At 38.0% G+C, this 9626-nt stretch overlaps 1 non-coding gene across 1 annotated transcript; it reads right to left on the bottom strand.

The window, feature by feature from the left end:
* Positions 1-7653: 7653 nt before the first annotated feature.
* LOC112424371 (U7 small nuclear RNA) lies at positions 7654-7715 on the bottom strand. The gene has a single exon (XR_003015117.1). It is a non-coding gene; the product is annotated as a U7 small nuclear RNA (small nuclear RNA).
* Between the last annotated feature and the right edge of the window lie 1911 nt (positions 7716-9626).

The following is a 9626-nucleotide window of genomic DNA, read 5'->3' as shown; positions in this document are numbered from 1 at the left end:
TTTGCCATGTTAAATGAAGAAGGTGGCCCCACCCTCTGGGCCAGTGATGGCAATGGATGCTCCACCAGCCTCTAAACTGCCTTTGGAGTCATTCTTCCCTTTCCTTGGAGGTTAACATATATGTGTAGCCAAATAGCTCTATTGGACTGTTTCCTGCCTGTAGAATCCCTGAAGTCACTCAGTCTCCCTTTATCTTGTCTTGTCTCTCTACCCTTCAGTCCAAGCTGGCACTGTTTATGCTGAGATGGTTGATTGGGTCTACAAGTCACATGCCTAGTGTCTCTAGCAAAGGGTGGTTCAGCCATACCCTTGGACTTTTCTCCAGAATATACCCTTTTAATATGAGTAGGCTAGTAGGCTGGACATTTTCCAGATCCTCAACTTCTAGTTCCTTTTTGCTTCTTCAATTTATGTCTCTTCTCTTGCATTATAGGAAAAGCAGCAAGGAGACACCACGCTGCACATTCAACACTTTGCTTAGAAATCTCTTCAATGAAATATGCAAGTTCATCACTTACAACTTACCTCTCCTAATCAACAGAACACAATTTGGTCAAGTTTTTTTTATCACTTTATGACAAGGATTACCTTTCCTCTAGTTTCCAGTAATGTATTCCTCATTTCCATCTGAGGCCTCACCAAGAAGCAACCGTAACATTCATATTACCAGTAACATTCTCCTTTAAGGCAAGATAGGCTTTTCCTATCTTGTATCTCAAAGCCTTCCAGCTTCTACTCATTACCAATTCCAAAGCCACTTTCACATTTTGTGGTCACAGAAATGCATCACTTCCTGATACCAAATCTGTATTAATTTGCTAGCACGGCTGTAACAAAGTATGATAAACTGGGTGGCTTAAGCAATAGAAATGTATTGCCTCCTACTTTGGCAGGCTACAAGTCTGAAATCAAGGTGTTGGCTGGGTTGGTTCCTTCTGAGGATTGTGAGGGAAGGATCTGTTCCAGGCCCCTCTCCTTGGCTTATAGACAGCTAGGTTCTCCCTGTGTTTCTTCACAGGGCATTTCCTCTATGTGTATACCTCTCTCTATGTCCAAATTTCCCTTTTTATAAGAACATCGTCAGTCATATTGGATTAGGGCCCACCCTAATGATCTCATTTTAACTTTATTACCTCTATAAAAGCCCTATCTCCAAATAAGGTCACATTCTGAAATACTGAGAGTTAGGACTTTAGTTTTTTTTTTTTTTTTTTTTTTTTTTTTTTTTTTTTTGACGGACACAATTCAGCACATAATAGTGTTCAGGAGGATTTTACAATGAAATTGTTCACATGTGGGGTTTATAAATCAGCCCTGTACTTTCAGATGATTACAGTTTTTGACATTTCTTGTCTGTTTTGATGGGAGCTTCCCAGTCCAGGAGAGAGCGAGCAAAGAGATAACATTATGCCTTTTGTTGATGATAGTAGCTTAACTTGGTGGTGGGGCCAATGAAATGGTAAAACTGATTCATTTTCCAGCCTCACCATATATGGGTCTTTTGGCTCCCAACAAAATGAGCTTCCTTTGATGAACTGCTTTTTCATTTTAGTCTTTTCTCTGCCAGAGTAGAAGCCTTTCCTGAAAGAAGCTCTTAATGACACACAGAATTTATATCTCTTAATAGAGTTTAATCACAAGACCGTCTAGTGATCTCCTTCAGATTCTTTCTCATGCAATCAGCAGTTTTTATGGCTATTTTAGAGTTTATGTTGGATACGACCTGATAGAAATCACAAAATATGCTTCGTATGATAGAAGAGCAACTGAGTGCTATATGATTTTTAAGAAGGCTGTAACCTACAGCAAATTGTTTTTGTGAAATTCCAATGTATTTGTACCCTGGTGATAATATTAGAATTATTAACTTATAAAACCTTTTCTTTTATCGTGTCAACATATTGTATACTCTATGGATGCAAAATACTCAAGTTTTCTGTGCTACCAGTTTAGTTGTTTGTTTTTCCTTTTTTATGCCCTCCTTCTTGTCCCCTTTCATTTTATATTTTACTGTGATGTACTTCCTGTTCTGTGTGAAAATGGGGCACTTGATCAGAAATACTCAAATCTATGTGCATGCACACAGGAAAGAGCCTGCTTATTATCTATGAAATCTGGATCAGATGCTTCCTGATTGTCTGCAACATTTTGTCAGACTCTCTGTGAGTCCTGTCATCTGGCACAGATTCTTTCCCTCATGGAAGGCCTTCCCAAGCCTGTGTCTGGTTTGTCAGCTCCTATCTTCTGACTGACAGAGCCGGCTTACTCTGCGTCGATCGTCACCCCCTTCACCATGCCAAGGAAACAGATGGAATGAAAGAAATAGGAATCAATAAGATGAAAAAAGTTTAATTTCCTTGGTCTTCCCACAGTATGTCACCTTCGTTCCAAAGCCAGAGTTTTTAGAGGGAGGAAATATAGCTCCTTTAAAGAAAACTAGGGGTTTATAAGCCTCTTGGTTGCTTTGGAGTTTGCTTTGCCACAGCTTGACTGTTTTCTTCTTTTCCTTTTTATTTCTTTTATAATTACAATGTTTTTTCTGAGTATAATTTCCCCCCTCATTCACTTTGTTTTGACTGCATGTTAGTTATCAAGGATGAGAAATATGAAAGAGCCAAAAATCTATGTGTGACTATGTCTAGGTTGTGAAGCATCGTGGAAAGAACACAGACTTTGAAGTCAAACAGTTGATGGTTCAAATCATGGCTCCATTATTTACAGGCTCTGTGATCTTTGGCAATTTATTTAACCTCTTTGAGCCTCAGTTTTCTCATCTTTAGAAGTGTCAATTTTATTGTGCTATTGTTAAGTTTTGCAGGGAAGGGAATTGGAGCATCTTATATAAGCCTGATACTCTGCCAGTACCCTTTAATAGTAGCCATCATTACTATTTACCCGTGGACTTCTGAAACACAGAGACAGATGTACAAGGCAATGACCATTAATGGAAAACTATTAAAAAGGTAGTCAGAAGATTTGATACTTTTTCAATTGGAAAACAATATATTTTTTGGCACAAACTATGAGACTGAGAGTAAAGTTTTAGGCACATGCTAAAAGATGGTATAGCTTTTAATGGCCCATGGGATTTTATACTTGCAAACAGTTATTTAACATGTTATTCAAATTATAACCATATAAGCCTAATGCTTCCAGGGGGATGTAAGAAAAAAAATCTAAGCACATATACACGAACACCAATTGATTGGCATTCTTGTCATTAAATTCTTTGTAAAGATGTAACTAGTTTTGTTAGAACATTTGGTTCACCAATAATACCTGAAATGATAGATAGGACAAGGACGAGTTTCTATCAAAAATAAAAGGAAGGTGGACACTAGTTAAAGCGGTAGGGACAGATCTTAATATGTAATATACAATTGCATTAGGGAAGAAGGTCTATAGTAAACTGAACTCAACTTTGATTTGTGTGAAGGTGACTGGGTGTTTTGACAGGAAAATGAGGGAATGGGGAGGAGTAGGAGAATGAGCAGCGGGCTCAGTAGAGTCAGGGAAGTGAGAAATTACAAAGGATCGGTAAGTATAACTAGACCAGCTATGTCTGTTAGCTGGAATTATCTAAGTTAACATTCTATTCTCCCATAGAGCCTGCGAAGCAGAGGCCCTATCCTTCTACATTTTAAAGGACTGGCTTTTAGGTCTTTGAGAGAGGCACTCTTGAGTAGTAGGAGATTAACATACATCTCAAACGGACAGAGGAAAGATTACAGTTTCAAGCCCTTTTGAGTAAATGCTCTAAGAAAGGCTGCTATAGTTGAGTATTGGCTGGAATAAGCAGTAAATTGTTTGTTCTTTGAAGGGGCCAGGCACTTTAAAGTTGGAGGGGGGTGGGCAGGGTCATCGAGGGATGTAGCCTTGAGCTCTTAGAAACCACATCAGTGTTTGCTTAAGTCTTTAATGTTGGGGCAGAAGGATGGATGAAATAATTTGTGTTGAGAGTCTGTAGTTTCTCTAGGCCCAGGGTTAAGGCCTGAGCCTAGTTGAGAAGAGGATTCAGAGGAACTTGGCTGGAGTTTGGTCAAGGACAAAATCTTTGTCATTTCAAGGCAAGCAAAAATGTTTATTAACAAAAGCTGATGTAAATAAAAATATAATCATTTATTCATGCAGGGAATAATTTTAACTGCCAGTTATGTACCAGGCCTTGTTCTAGGCTCTGTGAAGTGTGATACTTGTCTTCACAAAGCTTATAGTCTAGAGGGTGAGAAAAATTAAACAAACCGCCAGGCGCGGTGGCTCACACCTGCAATTCCAGAACTTTGGGAGGCCGAGGTGGGTGGATCATGAGGTCGGGAGATGGAGACCATCCTGGCTAACACGGTGAAACCCCTTCTCTACTAAAAATACGAAAAATTAGCCGGGCGTGAGTGGCGGACGCCTGTAGTCCCAGCTACTCAGGAAGCTGAGGCAGGAGAATGGCGGGAACCCGGGAGGCGGAGCTTGCAGTGAGCCGAGATTGCGCCACTGCACTCCAGCCTGGGCAACAGAAAAAAGAAAAAAAGAAAAATTAAACAAACAAACAAACAAAACAAACAAACAAAAAAAACCGCACACCATAAATTATAAATACAATTTATTCTTTACATTTGTGAAAATATTTTAACATATGCCAAAGAGAACCATGATCTATTCCTTTTTGTTTTTGGGGGGTTTTTTTTGCTTCTTATTTTGCCAGTAATTTTAAAAGCTGGTAGTATTAAGAGGACTATCAATTTGAACACTCTCATAGTCTACTGATGGAAGCACACATTGGTTTCAGCATTTCTTGGCTAGTATTTTGGCAGAATATGGGAAGAGACTTTGACATATTCATACCATTTAGTTCCCATTTCCACTTCTAGAAATCTATCCTAAAGAAGCAGAGATAGATATAGTTGTATGTAAACACATTTATCCCAGTGTTAAAATAGTGAAGAACTAGAGTATAAATGCTTGATATAATGGATTATTAAGTAAGCAAAATATATGTGTATACATATATGTAATATATGTATATCTTATATACTTAATAATCAAAGATATATGAGTAAGAGTTGTGCATTGCTTAGTGAATGGGAAGCATTCTGAAAAATGCATCATTATGAGAATTTGTCATGTATGAACATCGCAGAGTGTACTTACACAACCCTAGGTGGTGTAGCCTACTACCCACCTAGGCTAGATGATGTAGCCCGTTGTTCCTAGGCTACAATCTTGTACAGCATGTGACTATGATGAATACTGTAGGCAAGTATAACACAATGGTAAGTATTTGTGTATCTAAACATAGAAAAGATACAGTAAAAATATTATAATCTTATGGGACCATCATCATATACACAGTCTGTCATTGACCAAAACATCTTATGTGGTGCATGACTATAAATATAGTTTGTGTATGTATGTGTATGGAATACACTTAACTGAAGAATCTTATTAGCCTATATTGAAGGGCCCTGTAAGAAACAGCTTTTTGAATCTCATGGTCAAATCTACCATAAGATTGGTAGATATCCTTCATTGCATGTTTATAAAGACCGTCTGAAAAAAAATATAAGGAACATAATGAAAAGCTATGTTTTGTTGAGAAATTTGTTTGTTTGTCCCGCTTCCTCAATGGCCACTTAAGTAAATTGTGTAACTGAGCAATCTTACTGCTTTGCATTAGTTACTAAAACTGTGACAGGCTGGTGGCAGGTATGAACGTTGTCATCATCTGCCTTTTGGTTTTTAAAAAATTAGTTTTATTTCTGTCTCCTTTTCTATCCTTGCTATTTTCTTTTAAATTCTCAACAGTTTTTATTTATTTTGCTATAACTGTATTTCATTGTAAACCACTTTAAATCCTTTCTGGAACAAAGTTGGGTATAAATAAATTATAGAGGATATCCCTGAAAAGAAATTTAACAAAATTTTATTATAGGTTTCTTTGTGTGTGTGTGTATGTGTGTGTGTGTGTATAGGATGTTAAAGTGCTTTTAATTATCTTTAAATTTTTCCAAGTTATTTCTATAAGAAACATGTGTTTTCAAATATTGTTTCATAAATGAAACTCACTGTTTGCTCAAAGTGCTTTGTAAACTGTAAAATGTAATAAAAATAAAAGAGATTTCTATTTTTGTGACTAAAATTATTAGTTATATGTTTAGTGGACTGCATGTAAAGTCACATGAATTTAGGCATCTGCTTAACTTACACTCAGGCTTTGACTTGGCATGTACATATTTTGAAGGAAGAGTGTAATTCTAATACTATTATCATTAAACAACTACTTTGTGTTCCTCAGATATACAATATTGCATGGAATTAAAAGTAGAAGCAGCTGGGCGTGGTGGCTTATGCCTGTAATCCCAGCACTTTGGGAAGCCGAGGCAGGTGGATCATGAGGTCAGGAGATCAAGACCATCCTGGTTAATGTGGTGAAACCCCATCTCTACTAAAAAAAAAAAAAAAAAAAAAAAAAAAAAAAAAAAAAAAAATTAGCTAGGCATGGTGGCGTGTGCCTGTAATCCCAGCTACTTGGGAGGCTGAGGCAAGAGAATCGCTTGAACCAGGGCTTCGGAGGTTGCAGTGAGCTGAGATCACGCCACTGTGCTCCAGCCTAGTGACAGGGCGAGACTCTGTCTTTAAAAAAAAAAAAAGAAGTAGAAGCAAACTAGATGTGGTAAAATACATTCTACATACATTTAAACTTCATCTGGGTGAACTCTGATAGCTAGAAAGTCAGTCTGATAAACTGACAGGATTTTCTTTCTCATTTTATTTTTTTTAAAAATGTTGTTTCTCTAGTTGGATACTTCAAGGATTTCAGAGTGCTTAAGAGATGTATCAGAATATTACCTGTTCTTTGTGATGTCCTTAGCATCACAAGTTTTTCCTGCTGAGACCACTGAAGGCAGCCACCCTGTGTACGTAAACAGGTTTACTTGTCTCAATCCCTTGTCAAACTGCCATCTCGAAGTTTCCTTTTCTCTCAAAAGCCTCTGCCTCGCTCCAACATTCTGCTCTTTGAGTCTTTCTTTTGATGCCCTTTGGTCTCCACATTGTATCTTGTGGCTACACCATGAATAGCTATTCTTTGAACCTCTTCCTTAGCTGCTGATGGCTCAGCTGTGCACAATTTAGGGTTGTGCAGGCTATTAAAGGGTGGGCAGCATCTTTAGAGTGATTCATGGACCTCGTCATAAGTAACAATAAGTGTGTGAGGAGGGAGTTGGGAGTCGAGTACCACAGGAATCTTCACTGGGTGGCAGGTGTTAAGAGGCCTGAGGAGGTGGATGAGGATTTTTATTATTATCTTACTAGGCTTTATGTTGGGTGGTTGTGCTTCCATAGAAATGTTCACAATGCTCTTATTGCTTGAATCAAGGTTAAATAGACAAATACATAGTAATGTCCCTGGCCTCTTAGTTAAAGCTCTCCTTAGGTCCTTTCTAACAACCAGCTACATAGAACAATATGATTTCCCTGGGTTTATAATGGTCAATAGCTATTGAATTCATGTAAGAATTTCAATTGGGATATGCTCTGCCAAATATTTACAGTATATGCTGAAAAGAAGGATTTACATGTTTCTTTTGATCTTCAAATATGTGTGTGTGTGTGTGTGTATATATATATATATATTCTTTTTTATTTATTTTTTATTTTTTAGGGGGCTTTCTGGCAAAAATTGGAAAGCCTGCTAAACAAATTTTAGAAGAGCTGTAACACTATATATATATACACACAGAGACATATATATATAATATATATGGTAAAAATTAAAATAACATACATAGTCTCTACTAAAATAGAATAATAGAAAACTAACAATAAAAAAACCCCAGAAGACTTGACTTGTATATAAAAAAGAAGAAAAAAGTTAAAAAGATATCATCAGACTTTGCAAGATGTCGATACTAATTTGTCGAAAAATTAGAGGATGTGAAAGAAGGAGCTCAAACTAACAATTAAAATGGGGAATAATTGGCAAAATTGAAGTTTTTCTATTAAAAAAAACAGTTTAAAGAGGAAGATGCAATTATTCGTAGGCTTCAATGAGCTTGTCACATTGCAGGCATCCCAGACATATGTAAATCCATTTATTTAAATAAATTTGTTTGCTACTACTGTTTGCTAGGCACCACACGGGGTGTGTGAGAATGCAAAGATGAATCATACATATAACCTGTCTTAAGAAAGCTGTCAGGGATGGGTGCGGCGGCTCACGCCTGTAATTCCAACACTCTGGGAAGCTGAGGTGGGAGGACTGCTTGAGCCCAGGTGTTCAAGATCATAGTTAGACCTCATCTCTATTAAAATAAATAAATAATAAATAAATAAGAGTGTAAAATACTTAGAATTGTAACTAGCAATTAGTGAGAGCTCAATATGTGTTAGCTGACACTGATTTCTCCAGTGGTTGCATAGAAATGTGACAGAAGGCAGGTGAATCACGAGGTCAGGGGATCGAGACCCTCCTGGCTAACATGGCGAAACTGCGTATCTACTAAAAATAAAAAAATTAGCCAGGCGTGGTAGCCGGCACCTGTAGTCTCAGTTACTCGGGAACCTGAGGCAGGAGAATCGCTTGAACCTGGGAGGCGGAGGTTGCAGTGAGCTGAGATCACGCCACTGCACTCTAGCCTGGGTGACAGAGGGAGGCTCCCATCTCAAGAAAAAAAATAATAAAAAGAAAGAAAAAGAAAAGAAATGTGACACTTGTCACAAGAGACTCTGAGAAGTGTAGTCGTTCTTTGGGTAGCCATGTGTACAACTAAAGTTATGGTTTTCTTACCAAAGAAGAGGAGAATGGATATTGGAGGCAGCTAGCAGTCTATGCCACCCAAGAAAACATTCTATTTAATTCTATTTAATTCAGCCAGTCTTTATGGCTCTTACTGGACATAGCGCTGGTTGTTTATATTTCTCCTCCAAATTGACACCCACACAAGCACAACAGTTTTATCTGCTCTGCTAGGCAAAGAATGGAGTTATTGCCTCTCTGTCTGGGCACATTGAGTCTCAATGTGTCTAATTACATAGCCCATTTGATTCCCTGACATCTAGTTCAAGGATCATAGAATAAGAGACAGTAAATGCATGTTGAATAATTTAATGAATTCTTGAAGCCTAATATTTTACCTTGTTTATTTTGTAAATTCAAAATATGCTGGGAAGTCTTCCAGGATATGTGAAAAAAAAAGTGGACCACAGCTCATGGCTCAAATGAGGTTGGTGAGCTCTTTTAATCGCTGCTAGCTGAGGTCCTGAGCAGCATGATCATCTAAAATTTGGAAGCGTTAGATGCTACAGTAGAATGGACAGTTTCTGAGTTAGCAGTCCTAGTACAGGAGAAGTTGAGTGGTTGTGATGATTAATACTGAGTGTCAACTTGATTGGACTGAAGGATGCAAAGTATTAATCCTGGGTGTATCTGTGAGGGTGTTGCCAAAGGAGATTAACATTTTCGTCAATGGGCTGGGGCAGGCAGACCCACCCTTAATCTGGATGGGCACCAACTCATCAGGTACCAGTGAATATAAAGCAGGCAGAAAAACGTGAAAAGTTGAGACTGGCTTAGTCTCCCAGCCTACCTCTTTCTCCCATGCTGGATGCTTCCTGTCCTCGAACATGAGACTCCA

This window comes from Macaca nemestrina, chromosome 11 (assembly GCF_043159975.1).
Source record: "Macaca nemestrina isolate mMacNem1 chromosome 11, mMacNem.hap1, whole genome shotgun sequence".
Lineage (NCBI taxonomy): Eukaryota > Metazoa > Chordata > Mammalia > Primates > Cercopithecidae > Macaca > Macaca nemestrina.
This window is presented reverse-complemented; position numbering and strand designations above follow the sequence as displayed.